Here is a 12,258-nt window from a genome sequence, read left to right on the forward strand (position 1 = left end):
TGTCTTCCCGTGCACAAGTTGCAAACCCAGGGTATGGTGGGCGAGCACCATGTTAGAGGGGGAGGCTCTGGACTGCCTCAGAGCCTCTCTCCACTCCCCATAGCCAGTGACAGACAGCCCGGTGGCAAAGCTCTGCTGATCCTGCCTGCACAAGACTGCTGCCCATGCCAGGTGGCCCCAGCTCCTCTGTCTGCAGCTTCAAGCTGCTGGAAATTGATCCCTAGCCAACAACTTTCTGCTGGCTTGCTTATTGCACTGTGCCCCTGGCTGTCAGCCCCGCTGCCCCACTGGCACTGGGCTGCGAGCCATCGCGCCAGTACTGGCACCAGGGCTATGGGAGCAGCAAGGACTTTGCAGGGCATGCATGCAGCAGAGGAGCCACCGTCCTCCTCATGGCCTGGTGCATCAGGGTGAGCTTGGATCTTCTCCTCTGCCCCAGGCACGGGGACTTTAGGAGCACATAGTGTGATTTTAAATATGGAGGTAGGAATGAGGCGTATGTTCGGGTGTAACACTACACAAATCAGTGAACATATGTGTGGATCTGGCTAAAGCAAGAGTGAAGAAATTAGGCCCCTAATTTCTAAGAGCTAAAAAAATACCTCTTAGATCTTAAACTTAGCACTTCACAGGTTTGGCATGCTAGTTGAAGCCTTAGCTGAATTTCTCTTTTATTAATCACATTATATCAATCATTGTCAGTTCTGTGCATTTGCTACTTTTGCTCGTCTAATCACAGTTCTGTGGTCCAAAGGGAGCCGTAATGTACCACTGAATTATATAGACCGGTGGATATATGGCTAGTTGAAAGTGTTATTCCCTTCCTTAAAATTGGATCCTGCGGTTGTGAAACATGATCTTCCTTCTATTCTCACCTTTCACATCAAATGCCATTCAGTGTCAACTAAATATATGGGAAAAGAGAGTGTTTCGTAGCACCAGCAATAACTCCAAAGTCAAGAAATACTACTTTCAACATTTCTTTAAAGTTCCCATAACACATGGACATTTTAAAAGCCATCAATTCCAGTTCAGGTTATGTATCTGTTTGCTAGGCGCAGTCACTGGGGCCAGCTAAATGCTCACATTGTACTCAGAAATAGCCCTGTTTTTTCTACTTCACAGAAGAGTACACACACATTTTTTGGCTTTCTTCAACCTGGCACAGCGTTTGCTCTGGTGGAAGATGTTATCACCAAACGAAGGAGTAGGGAGAGCACGTAGTACATACTAAATCTGCAGGTGAAATAATTTCCTAAGCTTCACTGGGAGAGGAATTTGCTGTGAAAGTGTGCAAATGCTACGTAGTGACTGTTTCCAGTAGAAAGGCAAATCCCTGACTTAGCAAAAGCGATTGGGGAATTTTTTCACATGCAACACCTTTGACCCTCAGGACCCTACTCTATGGGCCAAAGCTGAAGTTTACTGAAACCAAGGAAATGATCCCTATGGCCTTCAGATGTGGCACAAATCATGTAGTTCTTATTTACTCCGTCTAAATGAGAGATTTTTCTTGGGAAAGATTTCTGACCCAGTCTCACAGAATGATGCAAAGATGGAAAAGCTGCCACGTGTTTCCGAAGTCCTTTTACAGACATGGGGATCTGTACAGAAGAGCCACAACCTATCATCTCAGCTAGCTAAAGACATCAGAACAAACGCGTCTTCAAGCTCTGAGTGGGTTCTCCATGACTTGCAGCTTTAAAATCTGAGTGTCTGAACTCATGGTTTAATTCCAAACTTAGTTTTCAGCACACCAGAGCATTTGCCTCTCATACTGCTGTCAGGATCAGCTATTCTGTGGAGAAGGGATGAATAAGGATTTCAGGACTTAGGCCTTTGTGTTGATTTCAGCTGTGATAGAGCTAATTTTCTTCCTAGCAGCTGGTGCAGTGATGTATTTTGGATTTAGTGTGAGATCAATGTTGATCACACACTGATGGTTTAGTTGATGCTAAGTAGAGCTTATCCTTAAGTGAAGGATTTTTTTATTTCAACGAAGAGGTGGACAAGAAGCTGGGAGGGAGCATGGCCAGGTGAGCTGACTCAAACCAGCCAAAGGGTGATTCCACACCATAGACCATTTTGCCCAGTATATAAACTGGGAGGAGCTATCAGGGAAGAGCAAATAGCTGCTCAGGCATCAGTCAGTGAGTGGTGAGCAGTTGCACTGGACATCGCTTGTCTTTTCTTGGGTTTTATTTCTCTTCCTCTTACATTTCTTCTCATTACAATTATTGTTATTATTATATTTGATTTCACTTTAGTTATTAAATTGTTGTTACCTCAACCCACTTTTTTCCCCTGATTCTGTTCCTCATCCCACTGGGGGGCAGGAGGAGTGAGCAAATGGCCGTATGGGGCTTAGTTGCTGGCTGGGGTTGAACCACGACACTCTTTGGTGTCATTTTATTCATTCGCTTCTTTTCAGAAAAGTTCCTAACATGAAGATAGATATGCTTACATGATCTGTTTCTGTGTAAAGTTCAGTTGCACATCCATTAATCTTCTAAAAATACAGAGTCTAATTTTTTGTTCATTTTGTTACATTTATTTATATGTAAAGTACTATATTTTCCAATATATCTTTGCTGTCAACCACTGTGACAAATAAAGGTTGTGTGTATGCATTGTAGCCCTCCCTTTTTTCCCCCCCCAATTATCAGAAACTTCATTCTGGTAACAGCTAGAAAATCTTTTGAGATAGCTGTCCAAAATTATGGCTTTGCACCCTGACGAGTGGCAAGCAGCTGGCAGCAGATGTGCCTACCTATGCAAAGCAGACACACACTGCAAAGCCTTTATGTAATGCAGGATGTTTATGTGCATTTTAAAAACAAAAACAAAAACAAGCACTCAGATGAAGCGACGCAACACAATAGTTTTATTGCCTTTGGTTCCTGGATGAGATGACTTCCCACAGCAAAGGGAGTGTGCAGAAATTGAAACTGTCGTGCCGCTGAGGACAAGGGCAGAGGTCCTGTGAACTTTTCTGGGCTAGTATCTCCCTCGGGGGTTTTACATCTGTCCCATATCTGCACAGAGTCCCAGATACTGCCCAGTATTGCCTGGCTGGATGATGCTCCCTTATTGTGGGAAAAATTGGGAAGAAGAAAGTAGGTTTGGAAAAAAAGATCCTTCGAATTTCAACATCCTAATTAACTGTGATGAGACGAAAGGATCTTAACAGGTATCCTCCTGTGCTAGCTTGCTTTGTGGTTAAGTTGGAGAAAGAACAACATCAGTCTTGTTTTCCTGTAGAAGTTAAGGACGTGTCGGCAGTCACGCAGCAGGCAATACCTCGTGCGAAAAGCCAGCGAGTCACAGCCGAGCGTCTCCCTTTAGCAACGTAGCTGGATCTCTTCGAGGTAAACAAGTGTAACTGGTTTTAAAGATGAGCTGTTTAACAGCCACTTAGGAGTGCGGCGTGAAGGAGGAAAAAGAAAAAAGCTAAGCATCTCCTTCGAGCCGGAATCGAACCAGCGACCTAAGGATTCCCGTGGGCTGCGCCTCTACAGTCCTCCGCTCTACCAGCTGAGCTATCGAAGGGAGCTGGTTGGTGGTTCGCCGCCCCACTCCAAGAGTGGTGTGGCCGGGCCTGGGCGCTGCGCTGTGCATGCGCGGGGCGGGCGACCCCGGGGCGCGAGTCAGCCCTGAGCGGGGACCGACGCGTGGCAGGGCAGGGGCTGCGGGAACGCCTCCTGCCGGCGGGGCGGGGCAGGGAGCGCCGTGCCGCGCCGCGCCGCGCTCTGCCGTGACGGGAGGCCGGGCGTGCCCGAGACAGAGCCGAGGGCGGTGAGTAAGACTGAGGCAGGCGCTGGTACAGAGTAGAACAAAGAAAACACCATAAAATGTGGGGCCAGTGGCGCAATGGATAACGCGTCTGACTACGGATCAGAAGATTGTAGGTTCGACTCCTGCCTGGCTCGCATTTGTTTTTCGTTCTGCCGGCGCTGCTTGTTCCACATGCACAAAGGGAACATTAGAGCTCATCAGTTAATTCCATTTAAATGACCGGCACATCCTTTAGGTTATGGAGTCTCCCAAAGCAGACACCAGCTAGGTTTAAACTTTTCAAACGATCTAAATAAGCATCTCATCAAATGCATCAGGTGTGCCAACAAATTAACCCCATTTACAAGCCAATAAATTGGACAGGGAAGAATCTGTTAGGCCCCAAGGGAGAAGCAGTCGGACTGACACTGTACAATTATTCTTACAAGCAACAAATAACCACTCTGAAGGCAGCGGTCAATGCTGCAGCAAAGTTCTTGATACAGCCCCTGCAGTGTAGCCTTATGTTAGGCAGAAGATTCAGCATTCAGGTCTCAGTTCTATGTATATTTTGTCCAAAAGAGCACCAGGTTGAAACTAAGGCTGATAACTCCAGCCCGATCTAAAAAGTCTTTAGGCTGAAAGGTTAAGGACTCAGCTAAAGCAGTGAGACTTCCCTACCGCATCCTGTTCTCCCTTCCAGATACCTTCCTAAAAAAGCCTGTCATGCTTTTCTCATAGTGACTATCCATTAGTCATGAGAAGTGCAAGAGCACCCTTGTGCAGCTGGATGAAAAGCATATGAAAACCCTGTATTTTTTATATAGATAAAGGCTATGCAGTGTGTAAAGAGCAGCTTGCAACCAGGAGAGGTGAAGGAGACATCCCCACTGATTACATTTGAGAACACAGCTTTGGAGTAGCCACCATCTGTGGATTCTGGACAAGTTTACTATGAAAATTGGTTTCTATTGTCATGCACAATTAAGCAAGGCAGCGCTGTAGGGCTGCCAGTTTTTGCGGTCACCATCCTTTATTTCACTATGTCTGTGATCGGCGCTGCTTGACAGTCACAGTACAAGGCTGTGCAGGGAGGAGGAAGGCAGCACAAGGAAAGGGCACCCACCATGAGTCCTCGAGACCCCTCCCGTTTCTACTTGTTGCTCACATTCGGCTATAACAGTCACTGGGAGTAATATCCGGAGTGCTTCCTAGAGAGCATATGGCTTGGGAGATAGCTATTTAAAAGGAGAAAAAAAAAAGGGGCACCGTGTTCTGCCCGCCGGGACAGAGGGAGAGAAGAAAGAAAGAACCAGGCTAGTTTGGCTTTCCTTTCCGCGGGTGCGTGAAGAAGTATCCTCACGAAACACCATCGAGGCACCAAAAAGTGCCCGAGCCAGGCAGGAGTCGAACCTACAATCTTCTGATCCGTAGTCAGACGCGTTATCCATTGCGCCACTGGCCCTACACGCGCCACGGAACTTCGCCGTCGCCCCTCACCGGACCCCCGGTCCCGCGTCCGGGCCGCCGCGCGCAGGCGCTGCCGCGTTCCGCCGCCGCCACCACCGCAGGGCGCATGCGCGGGGCCGGCGGCGCGGCGGAGCCCGCCGTTGGGCGGCCGCTGGGGGGTGCCGCGCAGCTCCCTTCGATAGCTCAGCTGGTAGAGCGGAGGACTGTAGTGGCACGGCCCGCGGGAATCCTTAGGTCGCTGGTTCGATTCCGGCTCGAAGGAGGCGCTTGTGCTTTTGTTTTGTTTACCTTCTTGGGGGAATTTGACTTTTACGGGCCCATCGGCGATGAACGGGGGCGCAGCCGCTGTGCCAGCTCCTCCCGTCTTCCTCACGGCCTGCTCGATGAGAGCGGACAAAAGTGCTCCACCACGTTCCCTTGAGTCCTGGCCTTTGTGTCATAAGGGGGAAAAGGGAGTGATGTACTTTGTAAAATGGGATTTTCTTTTAAGCAAGGACAAGGATCTGAGTATCTTGAGAAAGAGGTTCTAGTGATTAGAAGAAGGACTATGATATAGTAATGTTTGGGTTGGGATGACCATGAATCAGCAGCTTCATTGTGTGATTGTGTGAACCTGACTGCTCTGTATCCTTGAAGAGGGACTAAAGATGGGCAAGGAGGAAACCTCCTACCTTAGAGGGCCCAAAGGCTGTATTGGTTGCCAAATTAGCATGAAGTCAGCAAAAATCTGTAGCAATCAGAGGAAAGGTAAAGGTGGCAGGGGCAAATGATGACCACCAACTCACAGCCCACCTACCCAGTGTACACCTCAGTCCTGAAAGAAGAGTGCTGAGAAAATGAACTGAGCAGTGTACTCATTCATTTACATGTCAGGTGAAGGACTAGTAACCAATCACTACTTAGAATAAAAATACATATGTATTAGAATACAGAAATGCTGATGTTTTGTGTATAAATACAGCACAGGAGGTACTGTTGGTGTGTTCTTGGTTTGGTGCTCCCCACAGAGCACCCGGGATCACATAAACCTGAAATAAATAATCAGTGTTTCTCCCTGGTATGTAATTATTGGTGAGCACACTGGCTAGCAAATCTGTTCTTTGGAAAACAGGATGATCTGGGACAAGGTGGAGCCATAGGGAGGGCATAGGGGCCCTGTATGCAGGAAGGGCTTATTGCAGATGGATGTGGATTTGCTTAGGGTGTTGTAAATGCCAGGGCCAGCACTCATACCCTGCTGCTTTTCCCTTGTCTTCTTTTCTGTGGTGTTGCGGTCCTGTCTCAAGGATCATCCCTGCAAGTCTTCTTTTCCATTACAGGTGCCCCATGACATGCAGAAGAACATGCTTGGCAATGACCCCTGGCTTGGAGGGAGTCAACATGTCTGAAGGTGGCCACATCTGCCTACATAGCAGGGGAAGAATGGAAGCTTTCTCCTTCAAAAGAACCCAGAATGAGTCTTCTCTGTGTGAGAGTGTTTTACTGAGACAGATTTCAGATATGAGAGCAAGGAAGACTCACTATCTGTGGGAATATAATGCAAGCACAATTATCAGCAGGGAAACAGACTTGTGAAGCTCAGAAAGTGACAAAAAGCTTAAAGTGACCTTTAAGCTTCTGCACTGTAGTTACATGCTTTATGCATTACATCCCTGGCCCCAGCTACCTCTCTATGAATTAGTGCAGTTTTGTGCATGCATATGGGGACACACACAGAGCACCTTTTCTCTGTTCTCGTCCAGTGTGGTGCAGTGCATCCCTCTCAGGAATTATCTTAGGAGAAATCCAGGTGTGAAAAGCCTGCCCGTCGGGAAACAGGGGCACCCCAGTGGCCACAAATTAGAGGAAGGCATTCATTTCCTTAGGAGTCTTTTATCTGACATGGTTGCACATACTAGCAGTCAAATCCAAATCCACAACCACTCCTGCTGTAGGACAGGGCACTGACTCCATTGAGGGCCACAAGAGGAGGAGAGGAGGGGAGGGGGGAGGGGAGTAATTGGTGTTTGTTATAGGTCCCTCCTAACTGAATTACTCTGATCTAGTCTATTCTTCTGGAGAAGGTACCATCTCTTTTCTTCTTCCATCTCCATCTCCAAGATATATTTTCTCTCTCACCCACCCAGAAAGTATTAACATAGAGGCATTTCTATGTAACTGTGTGTTGCCCACAACTGAGAAGGAAGGCAGGGAGAAAAAAAAAGAAGATAGAAGTACAACAGAATGAAAACCAGAAAAGAAAAAAATAATCAAAAAAACCCTCAAAAAATTTAGGAGCTAAGCAACTATCCTGCCTCTTGAGCTATGACCCTTTCACATTAGTATAACTGCTTGGCTCGGCTTCCCACTCTTCTAGGGCATGCTCATGTATTTAAATTTACCAAATGCTTTTTAATCCAAAAATAGCCTAGTCAGTAGTTGGTTGATAGGGTGGCTTGCTAAATATTTCATTTAGGAGCAAATTACTAGTGACTGGTCACCTGCAAATGCTTAATTATTTCTGTGCCTGGTCTCCAGCAAGGGCCTGTAATGAGCTATGTGCGTATATCCTAGTCAAGCATGATCATCACCAAGTTGGCCAATGACACCAAACTGGCAGGACAGGCTGATTCACCAGAGCCTGTGCTGTCATTCAGTGGGATCTCAACCGGCTTGAGAGCTGGGCAGAGAGGAACCTCATGAGGTTCAACAAGAGCAAGTGTAGAGTCCTGCATCTAGGGAGGAACAACCCCATGCACCAGTACAGGCTGGGGATTGACCTGCTGGAGAGCAGCTCTGCAGAGAGAGACCTGTGAATCCTGGTTGATAATAAACTAACCATGAGCCAGGAATGTGCCCTCGTGGCCAAGAAGGCCAATGGCATCCTGGGATGTATCAAGAAGAGTGTGGTCAAGGGAGGTTCTTCTTCCCCTCTACTCTGCCCTGGTGAGGCCTCATCTGGAGTCCTGTGTCCAGTTCTGGGCTCCCCAGCTCAAGAGGGACAGAACTTCTGGAGAGAGTCCAGCACAGGGCCACCAACATGATCAGGGGACTGGAACACCTTTCTTATGAGGAAAGGCTGTGGGAACTGGGGCTGTTCAGCTTGGAAGAGACTGAGGGGGACCTCATTAATACAAGTATTTATAAAGTATATGTCAAGAGGATGGGGCACACCTTTCTTCTGTAGTGTCCAGTGATAAAACAAGGGGTAATGGGGTGAAGCTGGAACACAAAAAGTTCCATGTAAACATAAGAAAATGCTATTTTACTGTAAGAGTGAGGAAGCCCTGGCACAGGCTGCCCAGGGATGTTGTGGAGTCTCCATCTCTAGAGGTCTTCAAAACCCTCCTGGATGTGTTCCTGTGTGGCCTGATCTAGGTGGACCTGCTTGAGCAGGGGGGTTGGACTAGAGGTTCCTTCCAACCACTACCATTCTGCGATTCTGTGATACCAGTGATTTTAAAACCTGTGTTCATAAGACATTTCACCTTGAATCACTAGGGCTCCACGGTGAGATGGGCAGACAAATAGATGGTTGAGGGCTTGTCAAATGGCCTGACAGGTACAGGCAGAGACACCCACTCCCACAAAAAGAACTTTTAATCTTCCATGTTGTAATAAAAGGTTTGCATTTCAAGCAAAAGTTGTCTCATTTCCTGGAGAAAGGGGAATTAGAATAAATCTCAGAGTAGTTTAAGATTATGAAGATAAACCTTTGCAGGCTACCTGGAGGTTTGTTTGTTTGTTTTCTTCCCCCTCTATCCCCTCCCCCAGAAAGAAAAGACGTGGTTGTAAAAAAATTCTAACTACCGAGCCAGGCAGGAGTCGAACCTACAATCTTCTGATCCGTAGTCAGACGCGTTATCCATTGCGCCACTGGCCCCATATTTGGTAGGGATGGGGTAGCCCCCCCTCGCGGCTCCCTCCCGGGTACTGGAAGGAGCCCTGAGGACAGTGACCCTGGGCTTCAACCCTGCCAAAACACGGTACTGAGCACCCCGGTTCTCTCAGTTCACAAATCTTGTGTGTTGCGTAATGCCCCATGGCTCATAAACTCTGTTCCCACCCCCACCATCAGTCCCTGGGGCCAGCAGAGTCTCACCACTCCTCTGGTATCTAGAGGAGGGATCCCAGCTGGTGGGATTTACCCCAGCTTCTGTCACACACACCTTCACCCCACATTTGGTCCTGTCTCCTCAGAAGGACCTCAGAATGGATAGGCAGGGTCCGTGGGGTCAGAGAGGGTGCAGCACAGAGTTTATCTGTTCAGAGGGATAAGGGCAGCTCAACACAGCATCAGCACCTTATCTTCCAGGTAATCCCCACTCTCCTGTCACAGCGATACCTGCCCTGTTATGATGTGCCTGACTTCATGTCTGCATGTTGGCTCCTGCCCCAAGCTCAGAGTTAACTCTTGGTCTGTACCCCACTGTCCTGGTTTTGGCTGGGATAGTTAATTTTCTTCCTAGTAGCTGCTACAGAGTGGTATTTTGGGTTTATACTTAAGAGAATGTAGTAACACTGTGATGTTTTTGTCACTGCTGAGCAGCACTCACACAGCAGCAAGGCCATTTCTACTTCTCATCCTGCACTGCCAGTGAATGGGCTGGGGATGGAGGCAGGATGGGAGGCCAGTGTGTACACCAGAAGTTGGGAGGGAGCATGGCCATGACAGCTGACCACAACTACTCAAAGGACTATTCCATACCACTGAATGTCATGCCCAGTACATAAAATGGGGGAGCTGGCCAGGAGGGACAGATGGCTGCTTGAGCATCAGTCAGCAAATTATGAGCAATCACATTGATTTCAGTTTGGGGTTTTTTTTCTCTTGGGTTTTGTTTTTAATTACTATCATTATATTTCGTTCTTCTTACTGTTATTATGTTTTAATTTGGTTATAATTCTTGTTCTTATCTTAATTCACAGGTCTGAATTTTTCTCTTCCATTTCCCCCCATCCTATGTGAGATGTGGGGAGAGAGAAGGGTGAATGACTGCGTGGAGTTTTGTTGCTGATCTGGCTTGAACCATTTTCTTCTCAAAACTTGGCTGTCAGAGACAACGCTCTTTGGACTGTCTTTGGGGCTTTGCCTTTGAATCCATTCAAAGTACCACATTGGTGCTTCAGGAAGAAGACCAGCATCCCGGTGACTGTGGTCTTGGTCACCTGGCATGCTCCACAAAGGCCACAACATCCCAGAACTTGTTTTCCAGTTTTTCCTTGTCAATCAGATGCAAAGTAAGTTTTGCTTTTCCAGGGAGAGCTAGAGAACACCTCACAGATTTAGAACATGTTGGATTAAGACTCAGGACTTCTTGGTGACACTTGCTGCCTGCTTTTCTGAGCCCTTCAGTGACCTTGTAGCAGCCAAACCTACTGGCCCATCACTGATAATAACCAAAGTGTCAGTGAGCTGCTGGGTTCTTTTCAATGGTAGCCTTTCATTGCTGTTTGATTTCTGGCCTGACACTTGTCCATTTGGGCTGTTCTGTGCCAAAGAGACACCAGCTACTGAAAACAAACTCTGCATATTTATCCCTAGCTTCATTAGGCAAACAAAAATCCAGTTAGGCAGCTTCGGACATTGGGGAGGACAGAGAAACATGAACGACTCTCCATTCCTTAGGAGCAGGATGGGAAAATGCCAGGAGCTCTTGGAGACAGATGTTACTCCCTGCAGCCCTCGCTGGACCTGCATTGCTGCCCACCTGCCCTCAGCAGCAGCTATTTTGCCAGACTGCTGTGGTAAGTGATGGCTTTTGGCTTGGCTTGCTTGGAGCACTCATTCAGGTCATAGACCATCTTGTGGAGTACTGAAGGTCTTACATTCTGGGTGAAAACAATGATGTTGAAGGTAAAATTTGAAAGGAGGATGAGCCAGCTCATCAGCTCCTGGTTCCAAAGTAACGCAGTCTCAGTTCTCCTCCCCTCTTCTCCACCACACTCAGCTACACAGTTTGCCTTGTTCTTGCTCTGGTGGTCTGCAGTCACTCCAGGTGCCTGAGTCAATAATCCAGCAGAGAAGTTGGTTTTTTTCTAAGTGATTAATTTTTTTAATGGTCAATTAAGTGAATCAGCTCAGCTGGTGCAAAGTGGACGACCAGGCCTAGCAGCCAGGGCCAGCATGAGGAAGGCAGGAGGCACAAGGCTGCCCCATCCTGATGCCCAGAGCAGCTCAGCTGCCTGCAGTTGCTTGTTAAACTGCAGCCCAAGGAGGAGAAGCAGAAGCAAGGTGTGAGAAATGAAGAAGGTATCCAGTGGATGAGAGGTAGAGCCACTATCTGCCTCTACAGACACCTCACGATGGGTTATTTTCTTCCATCCTCTATTTTCTTTCTTGCTCTTGATTTTTTGCAGGCACTAGTAAGGTGTATGGGGAAGATGAGGTGAAATTCCTCCTAATTGCCTCAGGCCAGTGCAGAGGGGTGAGCTCTGAGGGGAGCAGCTCCTTCATATGCAGAGACTTGCAGATAGCTCCTCTTTTGCAAATGGGTTTTATTTCCTGAATTAATCATGAAAAATCACAAAGTGAATGAAAGGAGATGAGGATGTCCAAATGGCTGGTGGGCGTTTAACATCAGGAAAAATGTAATTGCAAACAGGAAAACAGAGGATGAAGGCAATGCCTTTTTCTAGCTGGGTGGCTTGGTCTTGCACCTGTTCCTCTAGTTGGCAGCCAGAGAGATGATCCACCACATGCCCGGGACAGGCAGGATAGAGGGCTCCCATGGCTTTGTTCAGAGATCCCAGGGATGTCACTTAGCCTTGCTGTGATGATGGGACAAAGGATGATGTTAGAAAAGGGTAGTTTCTCAGATTCCCTTGCACTTCTAAGAATTGCTGTGAGCAAAGAGGGCCACTCATAGAGCATGTATTGCAAACACGGGCAGCTGTGTTGGGGTGCCCTGCAGCTCAGAAGTCAGTTCCCAGTGAAATTGGGCCCTGATTGGACCCAGGAGAGGGCTGACACTAAAATAATGGTTTTAAGTGAAACCTATGTCAAGCAGGGAGTCATCCTCACACCTGAAAAAA

The 12,258-nt window shown here is 47.6% G+C and overlaps 5 non-coding genes across 5 annotated transcripts; 2 read left to right on the forward strand and 3 right to left on the reverse strand.

The window, feature by feature from the left end:
• Positions 1-3,459: 3,459 nt before the first annotated feature.
• Positions 3,460-3,549, reverse strand: TRNAY-GUA (transfer RNA tyrosine (anticodon GUA)). The gene is given in 2 exon segments: positions 3,460-3,495; positions 3,513-3,549. It is a non-coding gene; the product is annotated as a tRNA-Tyr (tRNA).
• A 307-nt stretch (positions 3,550-3,856) lies between these two features.
• On the forward strand, positions 3,857-3,929 carry TRNAR-ACG (transfer RNA arginine (anticodon ACG)). Its single transcript has one exon. It is a non-coding gene; the product is annotated as a tRNA-Arg (tRNA).
• A 1,237-nt stretch (positions 3,930-5,166) lies between these two features.
• TRNAR-ACG (transfer RNA arginine (anticodon ACG)) lies at positions 5,167-5,239 on the reverse strand. Its single transcript has one exon. It is a non-coding gene; the product is annotated as a tRNA-Arg (tRNA).
• A 177-nt stretch (positions 5,240-5,416) lies between these two features.
• On the forward strand, positions 5,417-5,506 carry TRNAY-GUA (transfer RNA tyrosine (anticodon GUA)). Its single transcript is given in 2 exon segments — positions 5,417-5,453; positions 5,471-5,506. It is a non-coding gene; the product is annotated as a tRNA-Tyr (tRNA).
• Positions 5,507-9,033: 3,527 nt separating this feature from the next.
• Positions 9,034-9,106, reverse strand: TRNAR-ACG (transfer RNA arginine (anticodon ACG)). Its single transcript has one exon. It is a non-coding gene; the product is annotated as a tRNA-Arg (tRNA).
• Between the last annotated feature and the right edge of the window lie 3,152 nt (positions 9,107-12,258).

This window comes from Colius striatus, chromosome 4 (genome assembly GCF_028858725.1).
Source record: "Colius striatus isolate bColStr4 chromosome 4, bColStr4.1.hap1, whole genome shotgun sequence".
NCBI lineage: Eukaryota > Metazoa > Chordata > Aves > Coliiformes > Coliidae > Colius > Colius striatus.